The following is a 17097-nucleotide window of genomic DNA, read 5'->3' as shown; positions in this document are numbered from 1 at the left end:
AAATAACTTGGAATTCAATAATCCCAAACTGATTTTTACAGTTGGTTTATTCATTTAGCAAACATTTGTTGAGTTCTTACTATGTGCCAATGCTTGGTAAAGAATTGTGGTGAAGACGCCAGGGGAGTCCAAGAAAACAAGTGTGTGCCTACCAAATTACCATTTTCTTAGCAAAATCTTAAACGGATGCCAACGTGTACACTTATATGTGTGTGTGTGTGCATGCTAAATCACTTCAGTCGTGTCTGACTCTTTGCGACCGTGTGGAATGTAGCCCACCAGGTTCCTCTGTCCATGGAATTTCCCAGGCAAGAATACTGGAGTGGGCTGCCATTTCCTTCTCCAGAGGATCTTCCCTATCCAGGGATCAAACCCATGTCTCCTGCACTGGCAGGCGGATTCTCTACCACTGAGCCACCCAGGAAGCCCACATACTTACACACATATAGGTTAAACACATATTGTAAGAACCATTTCATTGACCCATGTTTTAACTTCATCAGCTACTACAGTTTCCCCAAGATACTAAAATCTACACTTGCTTCTGTTAAGTTCCTACAAAAATCAACCTAGATAAACAGAAATCTCTGTACAACCAAATGACTCACCACACTTTTGAGAGGAGCTGAAGTTACATTATTTGTGCTCTGAAAGTAAAGTGAGAGGCTGACAAGGAGCAATTAAAAAATGCATCAAATTAACGCTGTCCTGTATCACTGATGATGGAGCGATGAAGGTGCTGAGAAAGAGAATTTAAACCCCCTGAAAGGGGGCAGAAAATCATAATTATTTCTAGCCTATGGCAGTTCGCTCTGTTTTTATTTGGAGGTTAAGATCTCCCTTAGTTCCCAAGCATGTTATATTTTTATTACATGTGGATGACCTCTGAACTTGAATGGCCAATATGCTGGAGCCCTGGACGGCACCTAAAGGATGGGTCATTCCAGGTCACAGTGCCGAACCTCTGGAGGCAAAACTTACTTTCCTGACTTATCTCCCCAAGAAGCTAAGATCACAGCCCTTCCTACCTCGTCACCACCCACAGCACCTACCAGCCTCCTCCTTACCCTGTTCTGACTGAGCTTTCTTTTCAATCACATCACTTTTTTACATGGATTTTCATTTGTGTATGAAATGTACTATTTGTCATCAGCTCCATGAGAGCGGTATCCCTGTCTGTCCACCTAGAGCAGAGGTTCCCAATCTCAGCAGGACTGACGCGTTAGGACAGCTAGCTCTTTGCTCTGGGGGGCTGTTCTGCACATTGTAGGATGCTAAGCAGCGTCCCTGGCCTCTGTCCCCAGTAGTCCTCTGATGTCAGTAGCATCCCCACCCCATTTGTAACAACCAGTAATGTCTCTAGAGATTGAGAAATGTTCCCAGAAGGTCAAAATTGCTCCTGGTTGAGAACAACTGGCGTAGAATAGTGTCAGAAACATGATAAGAGCTCAGTAAATAGTTGGTGAATAAATAAACAAATAGTGACTGAATTATTTCTACATTAGGCTTGTTGTAAGGTAGCAGAATCTAAAGGAAAGAAACACACGAGGAGACCCGAGTCTTATACTCATTTCTAATTGGCTATGTGACCACAACCTCTCTGGGCTGTAGGTCTCCTGCCTGTGACATCCATCCATTCATTCATCTACTTATTCTACAAACACTCCTACAAACCCGCGTATGCCAGACTCTGCTCCAGCAGCGAACAAGGGAACAAACTACCCCATCCCACGAAGCAGGTGTGCCACGTGGGAGAGACAAAGAAAACAAAAGCAACATACAGGGGCTTCCCTGATGGTCCAGTGGTTAAGAATCCACCTTGCAATTCAGGGGATATGGTTCGATTCCTGGTTGGGGACCTAATATCCCACGTGGAGCAACTAAGCCCATGCACTGCAACAATTGAGCCCACTCACCACAACTGGAGAATCCACGTGCCACACATCAAAGACCTCACATGAGGTAACTGAGACCAAATGCAGAATATAAATAAACAAATAAAATATTACAAATATGTTAGAGGATAATGTCAGGTGAAATTGGCTATATAAATCATAAAATCATGTAACATCAGATATCAAGCAGAGGATATGGCTGTTTTAGATGGAAGGGTCAGGGAAGGCCTCCCTGCAGGAGGGATGTTTAAGCTGCAACTTGCTTGCAAGTGGCCCTTTCTTTAGGACATGAAAAAGCCATTTGTATAAAGACCTAGGAGAAAGAGTGTTCCCAGTAAACAGCCAGTGCAAAGGGCCTGAGGCAGAGATATATCTGTATTTCCAAGGGTGTCAGGAAGCTATTGGAAGGTCTGAGGCAGGAGAAAGATGTGTTCTGATTTCCTTTTCCAAAGATCATATTGGTGCTGGGTAAAAAATAGACTGTAGGGAGGCAACAGTGGAAGCAGAGAGACTAGTTGGAAGGCAGTTGTAGCCAAGAGACAAGGGTGGTAAGCCACTTAGAACTTGACTTCAGCCAGGGGTAGCAGGAGGCTGGGAGAAGTCAGTGTCACAGAGGCCTCAGGAGAAGATCCAAAATAAGAGACGTTAAGATGTGTCATGAGAAGAATCAAGATAAAAGGATGTAATGTACAGCATAGGAAATACAGTCAATAATACTGTAATAACTTTGTATGGTGACATATGGTAATTAGACTTATGGTGATGATCATGTTGTAACGTATAGAAACATTGAATTATTAAATTGTATACATGAAACTAATATAAAACTGTAAGTCAAATATACTTCAATTGCAAAGGAGAAAGAATAGTTAAAATACAGTCCTCAAGTGAGTCCTCAAAAATCTTTGTACAATCCTGGGCACAATGGCGATGTGATCATACAGTCATAGAATGGGAGGACTGGAAGTTCAGCCTCTTTAACAAAAGGAAAACTCAAGTTTAAGGAGATGAAGTGATTTATCCTGGATCAGTCTACATGGTGATATTTAAGAGATCCAGAGCTCAGTGTTTTATGAGCTCAACATCTGTCACATTTTAAAGTTTCCAGGTAAAAGATTAATAGATGCATGATTTTCCCTTACAACCAGAAAAAAAAAAAAAAAAATGGGGAAAAGAAAGGCTAAATCAGGAAAACTAGAATCTCATGACATCTTCTTACTATGTTTTTGGCTTATTTCTCTAATTTATGTTGCATCTATAGCACATGATGTGAAATCCTTGGAGTCTTAACATTAACTGCAGAAGAGTTTGTGAAAACAAAATAAAAATGTGGAGCCAGCTACAGGAGCATTTAGGTCAGCCTGTAACATGCATTTTTAATTTTCCGTACACTACATCAGTGCATACATAATCCATCGTCATGATTATGATCTAAACCAAAGTAGACTGAGAGAGCCCCCAAGAAAATCTGGTGCACCATGCACACGGCCTTCACACAGACCTGGCATCCCAACCTAGCATGAGGCAGGAATTGAAAGGTCTGCATCAACCCACCTAAAAATTCTAAGCTAAATCTATCAGTGTGTCTTTGGTCCTTGTGCTTCTAGAATTGGGGTAGCCTCAGAGGAAAGAACCACTGGGTTTCTTCCTCCTTGTTGCTTAGAATGCTGTCTGGCCCCATCCCTTATCTGGGAATCCTTCCAGAAACTCTGACCTTACACAGTTCCATCTGCTCATTCCCTAACTGCATTTCCCTCTGGTTTCCTGCTCTCCTCGAGCAAGGAATGAGCCTAGATGCTGCTTCTGCAGCCCTTGCTCCCCGAAGAATTAGACCTTTTGCTTTGACATAGCTTTCCGTTTGCAGCTCCATGTGTGGCTAACAGATAAAGAGGAATGGTAAAATGTACCTGAGGCTGAGATTTGAATTATGGACTTGCTCAGGGTAATTTTTCTCTTTCTGTTTCTAACACCTCAAAATTCATTAGGTGGAGACCTCAAAATGCAGAAGACCCTGAGCACATCACCAGTGGGGAAGAGAGGGCAATGACACATGTCTTCTGCCTGGTGGTTTTTTTCTTTTTTGTGGCCAAGCCATGCAGCACGTGGGATCTTAGTTCCCCTACCAGGAATCGAACCTGCTCCCCTGCATTGGAAGCGTGCAGTCTGAACCGCTGGACCACGAGGGAAGCCCCTGCCTGTTTTTTAAAGGCAAAGCCTATTTAGAGTTGGACTGGATTACCCCTGGAGACCCTTCAGAATTCAAGGGTAGCTAATTGCTTCTTGAAACTTAAGGAACTAGAATTTGTTTTCCTCAGAGCACTCACCAGATGTGGATCTGTAATATATTCCCTAGAGACTTACCAAATAAATATCCTACCTATTATTAAAAAAACAAAAACAAAAACTGAGCCCTGAAAGAACTCCTGTGTAAGACAGAATTGCAGAGTCTTAGCCACTAATGCCTTTTAAACAGAAACAAATAATAATACTAAGACTAACACCTCCCAAATTGAAGGGTACCTTTCATCAAAGCTGACATTCATGAATTCAAGTTTTACATACCACTAATTATATGTAATTATTTATAAATATTTTATTTGAATATAATTACACATAATCATTAACTGAAAACCAAAACAAGAATGATAGATCGGACCTCTTCCCTAGAAGAAAAGCAGAGTCATTTACACACACAGTCATTAAGCAGAAGAGGATCTGAGTGACAGTGTGAAGTCCAAACGCAGCCAGGGGATGAGCTAGCAGCGAGGCGCTTTGGAATATGAGATAGGTCACCCAATGCTGCCATCTTCAGGTCATGACTGGTAGGACATGATTCTGGCAAATGTTCTAAGAGCTGCAGTGAGACCAGGAAGGAGCAAAGTCCACTGACACTGAACACATCTGCAAAACCCACCTGATCCCACACACGTGTGTGCTCATACTCGGCCATGCCTGACTCTTTGTGACCCCACGGACTGCAGCCTGCCAGGTTCCTCTGCTCATGGGATCTTCCAGGCAAGGATACTGGAGTGGATTTCCATTTCCTCCTCCAGGGGACCTTCCCAACCCAGGGATCAAACCCATGCTTCCTGTGTTTTCTGCATTGGCAAATGGGTTCCTTACCACCAAGCCACCTGGAGAGCCCTGATCCCACATGATGATTTACGAAAGGACATGCTGTGATACCCTTCTTTTGTTTGGTGTTAGACATCTGAAGCTCTCGCTAAGGCACATGCTCCAATTAAAGAGTGCACTTCCGTGCAAGCTCAGTCGTTTCTGACTCTTTGTGACTCCATGGACTGTAGCCCACAGTTCCTCTGTCCATGGAATTTTCCAAGCAAGAATACTGGAGTGTGTTGCCTTTCCTACTTTAGGGGATTAAAGAGATGTACACCTTTTTCAGGGGGCTTCCCAGGTGGCGCAGTGGTAAAGAATCTGCCTGCTGATTCAGGAGACCCTAGAGGCGCAGGTTCCAGAGACACTTCCTGGATCAAGAAGATCCCCTGGAGGAGGAAATGGCAACCCATTCTGGTATTCTTGCCTGGAAAATTCCATGGACAGAGGAGCCTGGCATGCTACAGTCCATGGACTCACAAAGAGTCAGACATGACTGAGCATGCATGCACACGTTTCTCTCTTGATGAAAAAGAAATTTATTGTTCTGATCTTTCTCTAGAAGAGTTCTTTTGCCTCCTACTTTCCCATCTCTCTGCATCCCTGGAAATAATTATATAACCTCTTCCTGATACTCAGTCTGCATTCTTAAATTAGATTTAAATGGTGCACAAAGTCCTAGGAAGATGCCCAAATATCTTACTTCTTTCATTCTGTTCAGGAAATTTGTTTATACACATCATTTAATAAATGCTTGAGAGGGCTTCCCTGGTAGCTCAATGGTGAAGACCCCGCCAATGCAGGGGACACAGGTTCGATCCCTGGTCCAGGAAGATCTCACATGCTGGGCAACTATTGAGCCTGTACTCTAAAGCCCAGGGAGCCACAACTACTGAACCCCAAGCACCTACAGCCCATGCCACAAGAAAAGTCACCACAGTGAGAACATGTGCACTGCAACTAGAGAAAAGTCCACGCTGTAAGGAAGACCTAGCACAGCCAAAAAATTGTTAAATAAATGCCCAAGTGAGTGACGTATATTCTCTACCACCTTCACTAAAAATTGGGGGCTTTTTTTTGAGCTGGTAGCACATACTTCTAAGTAATCACATACATCATTTCACATCTGGAATTCCATCATCTGCATATACAGGACAGACAAGAAATAAGAAGCAAGCAAAGAATGTCTAAAACAGCCCTAACTGAGATGTGCTAAACATAACAAAAAGTTATGTGCTAAATTTGATTTGCTTTACATATAAAAGAATCCCTCAGGCCCTCACTCAGATGCCATTTATCCATATCTAGTACACAGTTCAAATAAACTTCAAATATGTAGCTTCTAAGTCCACACCCTGACATGAGATGGGAACAAGAAAAATATACAAAATGCAGATCTGACACAAAAACACAATATTTGGTGCTTGGATAAACAACCCTAAACACTTTCATAATTGAAGTTTTCACCTAACAGCAGAGTTCAATCACGACAGTAACAGCGGGAGAAGAGCGTGGAATGAATTGAGACAGCAGCATTAGAACATATACATCCTCATGTGTAAAACAGATAGCCTACAGGAAGCTACTGTGTAACACGGGAGCACAACACGGTGCTCTGTGACAGCCTGGGGAGAGGGAGGGAGAGGGAGGAGGAGGGAAGGGGAGGGAGGCTCAGGAGGGAGAGGATATGTGCACCCTTATGGCTGATCCACATTCTGTATGGCAGAAGCCAACACAACATTGTAAAGCAATTATCCACCAATTAAAGATAAATTTTTTAAAAAGAAAAAGATAACAGGGAAACTTAGCCAGTGGACCTCCAGTTTAACAACGTGTCCACACATACGTCATCTTGCTACAAATCTGCTACCTTGGGAAAGCTGAGTCTCAGTGATCCAGGAATCTTCCCAGATTCCTGAACCCATGGCTGGCAGAGCTAGGAGTCAAGCTCCAGCTTCCTAACTTCAGATCGCACATTCTTTCCTCATCAACAAGAGCACTTACAGATGCAGAACCACTACCAGTCCGCCACACTAGCACAGCAGTCCTTGTTGAAATACTGAGACACATCCAGAACAGGTATAAACACCTGTGAACACTTTCCAAACGCCCCCGCCAGCCACGCTGCCCCAGCCCTCTTTCAAGCTCTGACCCCCAACCCTTCCCCTCACTACCACTTCTTCATGATCTGGAAAATAAGGTCTCAGTACCTATGAAGCTTGAACCTAGTGTACCCTGATCCCACACAAGTCTGATGAGCATCATTCTCTTTGGTACCTACGTCATCACAAAAAGATCAGTCCCAGAAAGGAAGGCCACACAAAGATGCTCTTCTCAGGGCATCCGCACCTCAGTAAGTGCAGATAAAAATACAGAAAAAGAGCCCTGTGTTTCACAGCCTCCCTTTCTCTAACATCTTTCCATCGAATAACTAGCATGTCAAAGAAGACACTTGAAAAACTGCTGAAAAAGTGAAGAGGATCCAGGTCCCAGTCACTCCTCTACCACTTGTTGCCAGCTACTAGAGTTTGGATTTTAGCCACATTGAATTTCAGTCTACAAGCAGCAAGTACCTGCACACCTATAGCCAAAGTTCCCTTAATCTTGAATAAATTGCAAATAATAATAGGATTGGGACAGGAATGAGGTTTGATAGATAAGGGGGAAGCTTTGAGATGGACATATGAAGGCAACACAAATCCACACGGGGGAACAAAAGCGAAAGTGGGGGCTGCCCTGCTTAAGCCACACAGGTCATCAGTCAAAGGTCACAGGTAGAAAACTCCCAGACATCCATTTTTATTGCACTTTCTTTGACCACTTAAACTGTCAACGCTCCAAGAGTCACATATAAAGTCAAATCACACTAGGGTGCAATGATTATTACCCCCGGGCTCTGTTTGCAGAGCAAGTGTTCCTGGCTGGGCACAATCTCTGGAACTGAGCTTCAGAAAAGCAGAAAGTGGGGGAAGTGGTGGTTGGCAGTCTTCATTAGCTGACCCTGGGCTACTCCTGTGTGAAACAAAAGTGTAAGAAATGCTAGACACTTTGAGCTGGAAGACACTGGTCTTTTGCAGTCCCAGGCTACAGCCACTCTGTAACCACAGGCCATCCACACCCCATTTTGAAGCCTCCCGTTGGTAAAAGGAGTGTTTTGGCAAAAAGTCTCCCGCCCTGTGTTCACAGATTTGGGGGCCAGCTGCTGTCTAGATTCTAGTATCGTCATCCAGATGACTGCAGGATTATAACCATACTTAGATCTCCACACTCATATTTTACCACAAGCCCCTAAATGAAAACCACTATAGCAGAGCACAACTTAATACATTGTTTTAATTTATATTTGCCCAGTTCTACTGTGTCGAGCTCTACTCGAGATTACAAAAATAGTTAAAGATATGGTCTTGAGAAAGGTACAACACAAACAGGTAGACAAGACATATAATAAAAGCAACAACAGTAATAATAAAGTTCTGCTGTTTTAATGCCATCACAAATTTCTGTCTTGAAACTGCAGCGTGGCTTATCTGTCTCAGAAGATGAGGAACATGAAGCTTCTGCTGGACTTTGAAGGATAAATGGGATCTCAGATGAGCTTCAGGAAAAGAGGAAGCTGCTGAAAGAGCAATTAACATCAAGGACCTGGGGGTGGGTAATATTTGGGAACCTGAAATGTGAATAACAGGAAGTTAAAGGTAAATCAGATTACGGAAAGGATCGGCTCACAGGCTCCACTGGAGTAGTGGAGACTGCCTCTTTTGCCAGTGGTTCTCCTCAAACCAAGACAGACAAAAAGAAGTCGAGAAAAAGAGGAAGGTTGGGATTTGAGTATCGTCTTGTCAGCTAGAAAACAGTGACCCTGAATTGTGAAACCAGCATACCCTGTCTTAGGTTAAGAACAGCCACAGAATGAGTTAGAATGTAAAAACCTACGCTCTGAGGAAATATTATGGCAAACCTTGTGGGAAACTGATCATCAAATATAAGAGGCACATCCATCAGATCATATCAGATCAGTCGCTCAGTCGTGTCCAACTCTTTGCGACCCCATGAATCGAAGCACGCCAGGCCTCCCTGTCCATCACCAACTCCTGGAGTTCACTCAAACTCACGTCCATCAAGTCGGTGATGCCATCCAGCCATCTCATCCTCTGTCGTCCCCTTCTCCTCCTGCCCCCAATCCCTCCCAGCATCAGAGCCTTTTCGAATGAGTCAACTCTAGGCACATCCATAGGGAGGATTAAAAAAACATCAGCAGAAAATAACTTTTATTGAAAACTACATGGACACAGGTGATTTTCAAGCAGCACTGTTTTCAGCAAGATTTTTCTGTCTGTTTAACTACCCTTGCCTCTATCGTTCGGGTTGCTTATAAGAACAAATGGATGGTTTGTTTACGTGCCCTCTGACCGTTTCAGTTTTAGGGCCCCTTGTTCAGCTTATCTGAGAGCATTTTCAGCTTCAAATACCACCTGACTTGGTATCATTTTACACTTACAAGTTTTTAATGGTATTTTTTAATTAGAAAGAGAAAAAAAAAATTAATCTCTCATCCCCTGCCTCCTGCTCATGGACTAACAGGAGTGAGAAGCATTCACCCAACATCTGGGCCGCCTGAGCCACTGGTCCACACCTAAACTCCAACAGAATCCACTCCACAGGCTCCACCCCCAGGGCTCAATATCAGGTCCCAAGGGCCATGTGGTGACCCAGTTACAAACCAGCACCGTCCCCGCCAGCCTAGTGTACAGGTCATACTTCACATGGTAAAAGACCCTTGGGACTTCCCTGGTGGTCCAGTGGTTAAGAATCCACCTGTCAATGCAGGGGACACGGGTTCAATCCTGGTCCGCAAACTAAGATCCCACATGCCTTGGGGCAACTAAGCCCACGCCTGTGCCACAAGTACACCATCCAGGCCCCAGAGCCCACCAACCTCAACTACCGGGCCCTCGAACTGCAACTACCGAAGTCTGAGTGCCCCAGAACCCACGCTCGGCAATAGGAGAAGCCACCACGATGAGCAGTCCACACGCCACTACCAAAGAAAGCCCAGCCAGCAAGAAGATCCAGCACAGCCCCAAACAAGTAAAGACAGAAGAAAAGACCCTCAAGGACTTAGGGCCCCTGCCTCCTGCAGCCTCATCTGCAGCCTGCCCTCCCTCCTTGCCGCCCACCCTGCTACCACTCCGGGCCCCCAACACTGTTTGCAGCTGTGTGGATGGATGTGCTCTTTCCAGCTTCCCACCTAAGCCTTAGAAGACCGCCCTCCCTCTGCCAGGGATGCTCTCGTCATGCTCAGCCTCTCTGCCTACTTCCTGCTGGTCTGCCAGAAGAAGATGCGCTTACAGAGCCAGACAGAAACTTCCAGTCTTGCTGCCGCTCCCTCCTCCAGACTCGGGTCAAGGCTAGTCTGCCTTGTGTTTGCCGTTGCTGCTGTTTCATGGCTGGTCTCCTGCCGGGGACCAGCCCCGGCTGATCCAGGGAATTCGAAGCGGGGACGGCGTCGGCGAAGATCAGGAAACAATTGCTTAATTAAACGTTAATTAAGGATATAAAGAGTAATAGAATGAGGATAGCTCAGTAGGAAAATTCAGTGGAGAAAAGAGGCTGAAATAAGGATAGCTCAGTGAGGAAATTCAGTGGAGAAAAGAGGCTGAATAATTCAGCCAGAAGGTAAGAGAAAGAACGACATGGTGAGACCAAGTTTCGGTGAACAAGGCCCGCACTTTATTTTCCAAAGTAGTTTTTATACCTTAAGTTATGCATAGAGGGTAATGGGGGAAGGGGTAGAGTCATGCAGTAAGCCAGGCTTTCTTCCTGCAAACTTATCATATGCAAAAGTTTAGGTGATTTGCATCATCTTCTGGCCCGGAGGCCTTTTTCTCTAAAGGGGATTATTCTCAAGTCAGGCGCCAGCCTCCAAAAAGCATTAGATAAAGTTGTATTCCTACAGAGCAAAGGTGTGGTGGGCTATAACAAGAAAAAGAATTAACTCAAGGGTCCCAGGTTACAAACATTAAAGCTACTACTTACACCAACTATATTAATCAATACACTGCCAGGGACACAGCAGGTAAGGGATATGGAAACTTAGCAGCAAACATTGGCCCAAAAAGTGAAAATCCCTTCACCAATACAATTTCTAATCAATCTTTTAACTACTCAAAAGAATCTGTGTTTAGACAGTTTAGAACATCTCCTGCCTCTCACAGTTGGGAGGCTCTGAACAATCACATGTGGCCGGAAAAACCTATTCAGGCAGGCTAGAGGATTTCCAAAGGAGTTTGTAGGTTAAACACTGTCACACCCAGGAATTATTAACTGGAGCTGTAAGCTAACTCTTTTTCAGAGAGGTAGTGGGGGACAGCCCCCCGTAAAGTCAGAGGTGTAGGTGAAAGCACAAAGCAGAAAGTAGGCAGACTCTGGTTTTGGGGGTATATGCTCGAGAATTTCCAGGGGGACTCCTGAAGCTCGATCCCGCCCTTGCGTATGCCGAGCCTCCTTCCTCATGACCTTTGTCATGGGCGGAGTTCCTCACGCTGGCTACCGGCAGTGATAGAATTCCAGTTGAGCTATTCCAGATCCTGAAAAGTGCTGCACTCAATATGCAATATGCACTCAATATGCAATATGCCGGCTCCCGGCAGTCTCCTGCCCCCGACCTGACATGTAGCGGGTACCCGGCAAATACTGAAGGCAGGGAGGAAACAGTGAATGGAGAAGAATTTCCCAGCAGGCTAAGCCAACCGGGTCCACCGATCTCCCAGATCAATAAGTACTCCCCTCAGCACCCTTTCCAACATTACAGACTCTTTGAAAAGATGAAAATCCCACAACTGTAGCCATCAAATCATTTTTAACCTATACCTTCAGAAATGCATCGGTCCCTTGACCTCTCACTACACCTCATTCACCAAAAGCCGAGGGTCCTCCGAGCCAGTAAGGAAGGAGGGGGCCTTCAGGACCTGGCATGCAGGCAGGTGTCTCCTTCTGGAAGCTGAACAGTCCTGTAGCTATGTGGCTTCTGGCCTCTGTCATGACTAGGAACAATTCTGAAAATTCACTGATTCTAACATCTGAGTGGAAAGCTTTTCAGTTTGCTGTTTCTAAGACTGTAGCCAACTGGAATGGAGAAGGCGATGGCACCCCATTCCAGTACTCTTGCCTGGAAAATCCCATGGACAGAGAAGCCTGGTAGGCTGCAGTCCATGGGGTTGCTGAGAGTCAGACACAACTGAGCAACTTCACTTTCACTTTCACTTTTCACTTTCATGCATTGGAGAAGAAAATGGCAACCCACTCCAGTGTTCTTGCCTGGAGAATCCCAGGGACGGGGGAGCCTGGTAGGCTCTATGGGGTCACACTGAGTCAGACACGACTGAAGGGACTTAGCAGCAGTAGCAGCAGCCAACTGCAAAGAAGCCAAGAAAAACACTAACTGTGCTTGGTCAGAGTATGGAGGGGTCTGTGCTCAATCCAGCCCCTGAAGTACCCTGAGCACCCATGAGGAACTTCTATCAGCACCCCTGCCTGCACCTTCACTGACCAGCCGATAACACACGAGATCAGACAGACACTATTTTCTTCTGGAGATGAATTTGTGAGATGATCATCCATCTGATCTGTTTTACAAAATTCTGTAGCACTTTGAAAAGGTCAGACTTCCCTGGTGGCTCAGACGGTAACGCATCTGTCTACAATGTGAGAGACCTGGGCTCGTTCCCTGGGTTGGGAAGATTCCCTGGAGAAAGAAATGGCAACCCACTCCAGTACTCTTGCCTTGAAAATCCCATGGATGGAGGAGCTTGGTGCAGGCTACTATCCATGAGGTCGCCAAGAGTCGGGCACGACTGAGCGACTTCACTTTCACTTTGAAAAGGGCGTGAGGAATACAAATAGGCTCCTTTTTGGTGTCTTCTGAACCTTCAGGTCTTTGGGTTCACAAATGAAAAGCTGGTCTTACATTCAGTATTACTGCTTGGACCCTAGATTACTGCATGAGCCTCAGTGAACCATCTCCAAAACAAAGTGATCCACAGAGTTTGGCTCTCTTCTTTTAGGGCAATTCCATCTTTTTTCCAAATGACCCTTTTTTGAACTTACTATATAACTGTGCATTCATGCTCAGTGGCTCACTCATCTCCAACTCTTTGTGACCCCACAGACCATAGCCTGCTAGGCTTCTCTGTCCATGGGATTTCCCAGGCAAGAATACTGCAGTGGGCTGTCATTTCCTTCTCCAGGGGATCTTCTTGACCCAGGGATTGAGCTAGTGTCTCTTATGTCTCCTGCACTGGCAGGCATATTCTCCACCACTGAGCCACCTGGGAAGCACTGCTATATAACCAGCTACCTTGAAACGGCTAAACTTCACTCTGAGGACACAAACACCCACACACCCACCACTTCATACCAGGTGTAGGATCAACACTCCATTACGTTATGTGCTTAATCTACTGTGCACGGAAGACCTACTTAAGCAAAAGCTATAGGTTTGGAGGTGCCCAAGAACTGCCTTTTATAACCTAAGCAACTCTGAGCTCCTTGAAGGAGAAGAAGACTGATGAGCACGTTTTCAGCCATACATCCTTCTGCATGCCCTGGAATGTTCTGCTTCAGATCACACATTCTCCCAAGATGCGGCGATTCTAAGACAGGCTCTCAGATGCTTGTAGGAAGAATAAGCTTTTTACTGCCTCCCAAGTAACCCGAGGGTAGTCACCACCACCTTTAAAGGGTCATTTTATTTTTATTCCTGTGTTATGAAAAGCAACACCCTCCCAGACATCAGGACTAGAGAGCTGGCATTGTCTCACCTATTTCTTTCCAGGCAAGGCCAAGGATCTTGGGAAATGATTATGTGTCTGAAAACTGAAGAGAAAAGTACATTGAGTGGGGAGAGCCATTTTCACCGCCCTGTTGCACTGAGCTGTCCTATTAAGTTTTTATTAATGAAGTCATGTTTCTTTTCCAGTCACTAACCAACACCACGATCATCATCATCTCTCACACTCAGAGTCGACACTAACCATCTCTATGTGCAAATGGGGTTGAAAAGATTTACCTATGAATTGGGGTCCCTGCCACAATGAAGGTCTACAGGTAACTGAACTCCTAAGTAGAATTTCAGCTTAGGTGAGCTCCCCTACCTCTAATAACAATCACTGCCACCCTCGTGGCCCACACCCTACCACCACACTAAACGCATCGCACGGTGCTCACCACAACCCGCAGAGGCAGGCAACGTGACAGTAACGTGACAGGGTGGCCTGAGGGTTTAACTTTGGAGCGGAAGACCAAGTTCAAAGGCAGGCTTTGCCATTTCCTTGACTTTAGGAAAGTTATGTAGCCTCTCTGAGTCTTAGGTTCTTGTCTGTAAAATGGAGAAAAATAAATGAATAACATTTACTGAACTCTTACTATGTACCACTGCTAATTCACTGGAAGGACAGATGCTGAAACTGAAGCTCCGACACTTTGGCCACCTGATGCAAAGAGCTGACTCACTGGAAAAGACCCTGATGCTGGGAAAGATTGAGGGCAGGAGGAGAAGGGGACGACAGAGGATGAGATGGCTGGATGGCATCATCAACTCAACAGACATGAGTTTGAGCAAACTCTGGGGGATGGTGAAGGACAGGGAAGCCTGGCATGCTGCAGTCCATCTGTGGGGTCGCAGAGTTGGGCACGACTGAGTGACGGAACTGAGCAACAACCAGAGCTAAATCCCCCCACTTTATACATGGGAAAACAGGTGGAGTTACCTGGCAAGTTCAGGGGTGACAGAACTGGGTTGGAATTAGTTGTGCCTGATCCCCGCTGCCCACATTGTTGGTACTATACCACACTGTTCACCTCTGTTCTTGGTGACTGCAGGCCCTAGAGATGACGCTTATGTCACCTTTGTGACCGTCGAGCTTGGTGGGTTCCTGGAAAGATGGATGCCCGTCCAGCTTGCCTACAGATATCCTGGCCTGGCTTGCACTGGGTCTCGCGTCAGTCAAGGAGCACGTCACAGACGTATCAGGAGCCTGTAGGAGCACACACTAGAAACCGGCCATGTCAGGAAGCCCAGGCTTTTGAGTCTTGCCAAGGAACAACAGCACTACAGCTAAGCTCCAGAGAGCCGAGACTACGACAAGACAGCCTGTGTTGGAAATAAAATATATCATGTTTATGTTAAAAAATGATATTACAAAGCCCCAAACCAAATACTACATTGTATTGCTTTAAACTACAGCAATCTGGCTACAGATGCGTTATTTGATGGGCACAAAATAGACTTGCTAAAGGATCATCGAAAAAGCATAAGAGTTCCAGAAAAACATCTACTTCTGCTTCACTGACTATGCCAAAGCCTTTGACTGTGTGGATCACAACAAACTGTGGAAAATTCTGAAAGAGATGGGACTACCAGACCACCTGACCTGCCTCTTGAGAAATCTGTATGCAGGTCAGGAAGCAACAGTTAGAACTGGACATGGAACAACAGACTGGTTCCAAATAGGAAAAGGAGTACATCAAGGCTGTATATTGTCACCCTGCTTATTTAACTTATATGCAGAGTACATCATGAGAAACCCTGGGCTGGAAGAAACACAAGCTGGAATCAAGATTGCTGGGAGAAATATCAATAACCTCAGATATGCAGATGACACCAGCCTTATGGCAGAAAGTGAAGAGGAACTCAAAAGCCTCCTGATGAAAGTGAAAGTGGAGAGTGAAAAAGTTGGCTTAAAGCTCAACATTCAGAAAACTAAGATCATGGCATGCAGTCCCATCACTTCACGGCAAATAGATGGGGAAACAGTGTCAGACTTTATTTTTTGGGGGGCCCCAAAATCACTGCAGATGGTAACTGCAGCCAAGAAATTAAAAGACGCTTACTCCTTGGAAGGAAAGTTATGACCAACCTAGATAGAACATTCAAAAGCAGAGACATTACTTTGCCAACAAAGGTCCATCTAGTCAAGGCTATGGTTTTTCCAGTGGTTATGTATGGATGTAAGAGTTGGACTGTGAAGAAAGCTGAGCACCGAAGAATTGATGCTTTTGAACTGTGGTGTTGGAGAAGACTCTTGAGAGTCCCTTGGACTGCAAGGAGATCCAACCAGTCCATCCTAAAGGAGATCAGTCCTGGATGTTCATTGGAAGGACTGATGCTGAGGCTGAAACTTCAATACTTTGGCCACCTAATGCGAAGAGTTGACTCAATGGAAAAGACTCTGATGCTGGGAGGGATTGGGGGCAGGAGGAGAAGGGGACAACAGAGGATGAGATGGCTGGATGGCATCACCGACTCGATGCACATGAGTTTGGGTGAACTCTGGGAGTTGGTGATAGACAGGGAGGCCTGGCGTGCTGTGATTCATGGGGTTGCAAAGAGTCGGACACGACTGAGCGACTGAACTGAACTGAACTGAATGAGAATTCATGAGACAGTAAAGAAAGCGTGACCTGAAATACTTTGGTGCCTCATGACAAGCTATTGAACCAAACTTATCCTTTGGCTATGGCTACCAAGAGAACTGGCATGTTTGCTGCTGCCTAGAATATCAATCTTTCTCTTCTCTCTCCATTCCCCTGACCAGTAAAGGATGGACAGGCAGGTGACTGGAAATGAAATTTCATTTCTCAACTCAGGATCATGTACCCCAGCTAATGGGGACAGCAACTCAGGTATGGCCACGTGTGTCCTTGGATAAAGACAGTCCGACAGCCAGAGGCACTGGTCCCTTCAAGAGCAGCTGGCAATCTGGATGTCCATGTGATGGCCTCTGAAGTGAAAACGCAGGGCATTTTTTAAAGCTTCATCAAGGTGTAGACTATATTTTTTCCCATTGACATTAACCAGAAGACTCTGACTTGTAACCCCGTTAGAGAGGAGCATGATTTAAAGAGCCCAAATCCCCCTTCTGTACCAATAACTTGCCTTCAGGACACCAGGCACATGTCTCTGCTGTCTCAGCCGGTCACACCTTGCCTTGACATCCTAAACTCCTGAGAAGTGGGCTGGACAGATCAGGACACAGAAAGTCCTGTAGCTCAGCCTCTGCCATTACTGTAATGTATGATCTTGGACAAG

General features: G+C 45.3%; 1 protein-coding gene across 1 annotated transcript in view; it reads right to left on the bottom strand.

The window, feature by feature from the left end:
* The window catches only part of TPH2 (tryptophan hydroxylase 2), a 104107-nt gene that overhangs the window by 12164 nt on the left and 74846 nt on the right, over nt 1–17097 (bottom strand). The gene's annotated exons all lie outside the window — the stretch shown is intronic.

Source organism: Bos indicus, chromosome 5 (assembly GCF_029378745.1).
Source record: "Bos indicus isolate NIAB-ARS_2022 breed Sahiwal x Tharparkar chromosome 5, NIAB-ARS_B.indTharparkar_mat_pri_1.0, whole genome shotgun sequence".
NCBI classification, from domain to species: Eukaryota; Metazoa; Chordata; class Mammalia; order Artiodactyla; family Bovidae; genus Bos; species Bos indicus.
This window is presented reverse-complemented; position numbering and strand designations above follow the sequence as displayed.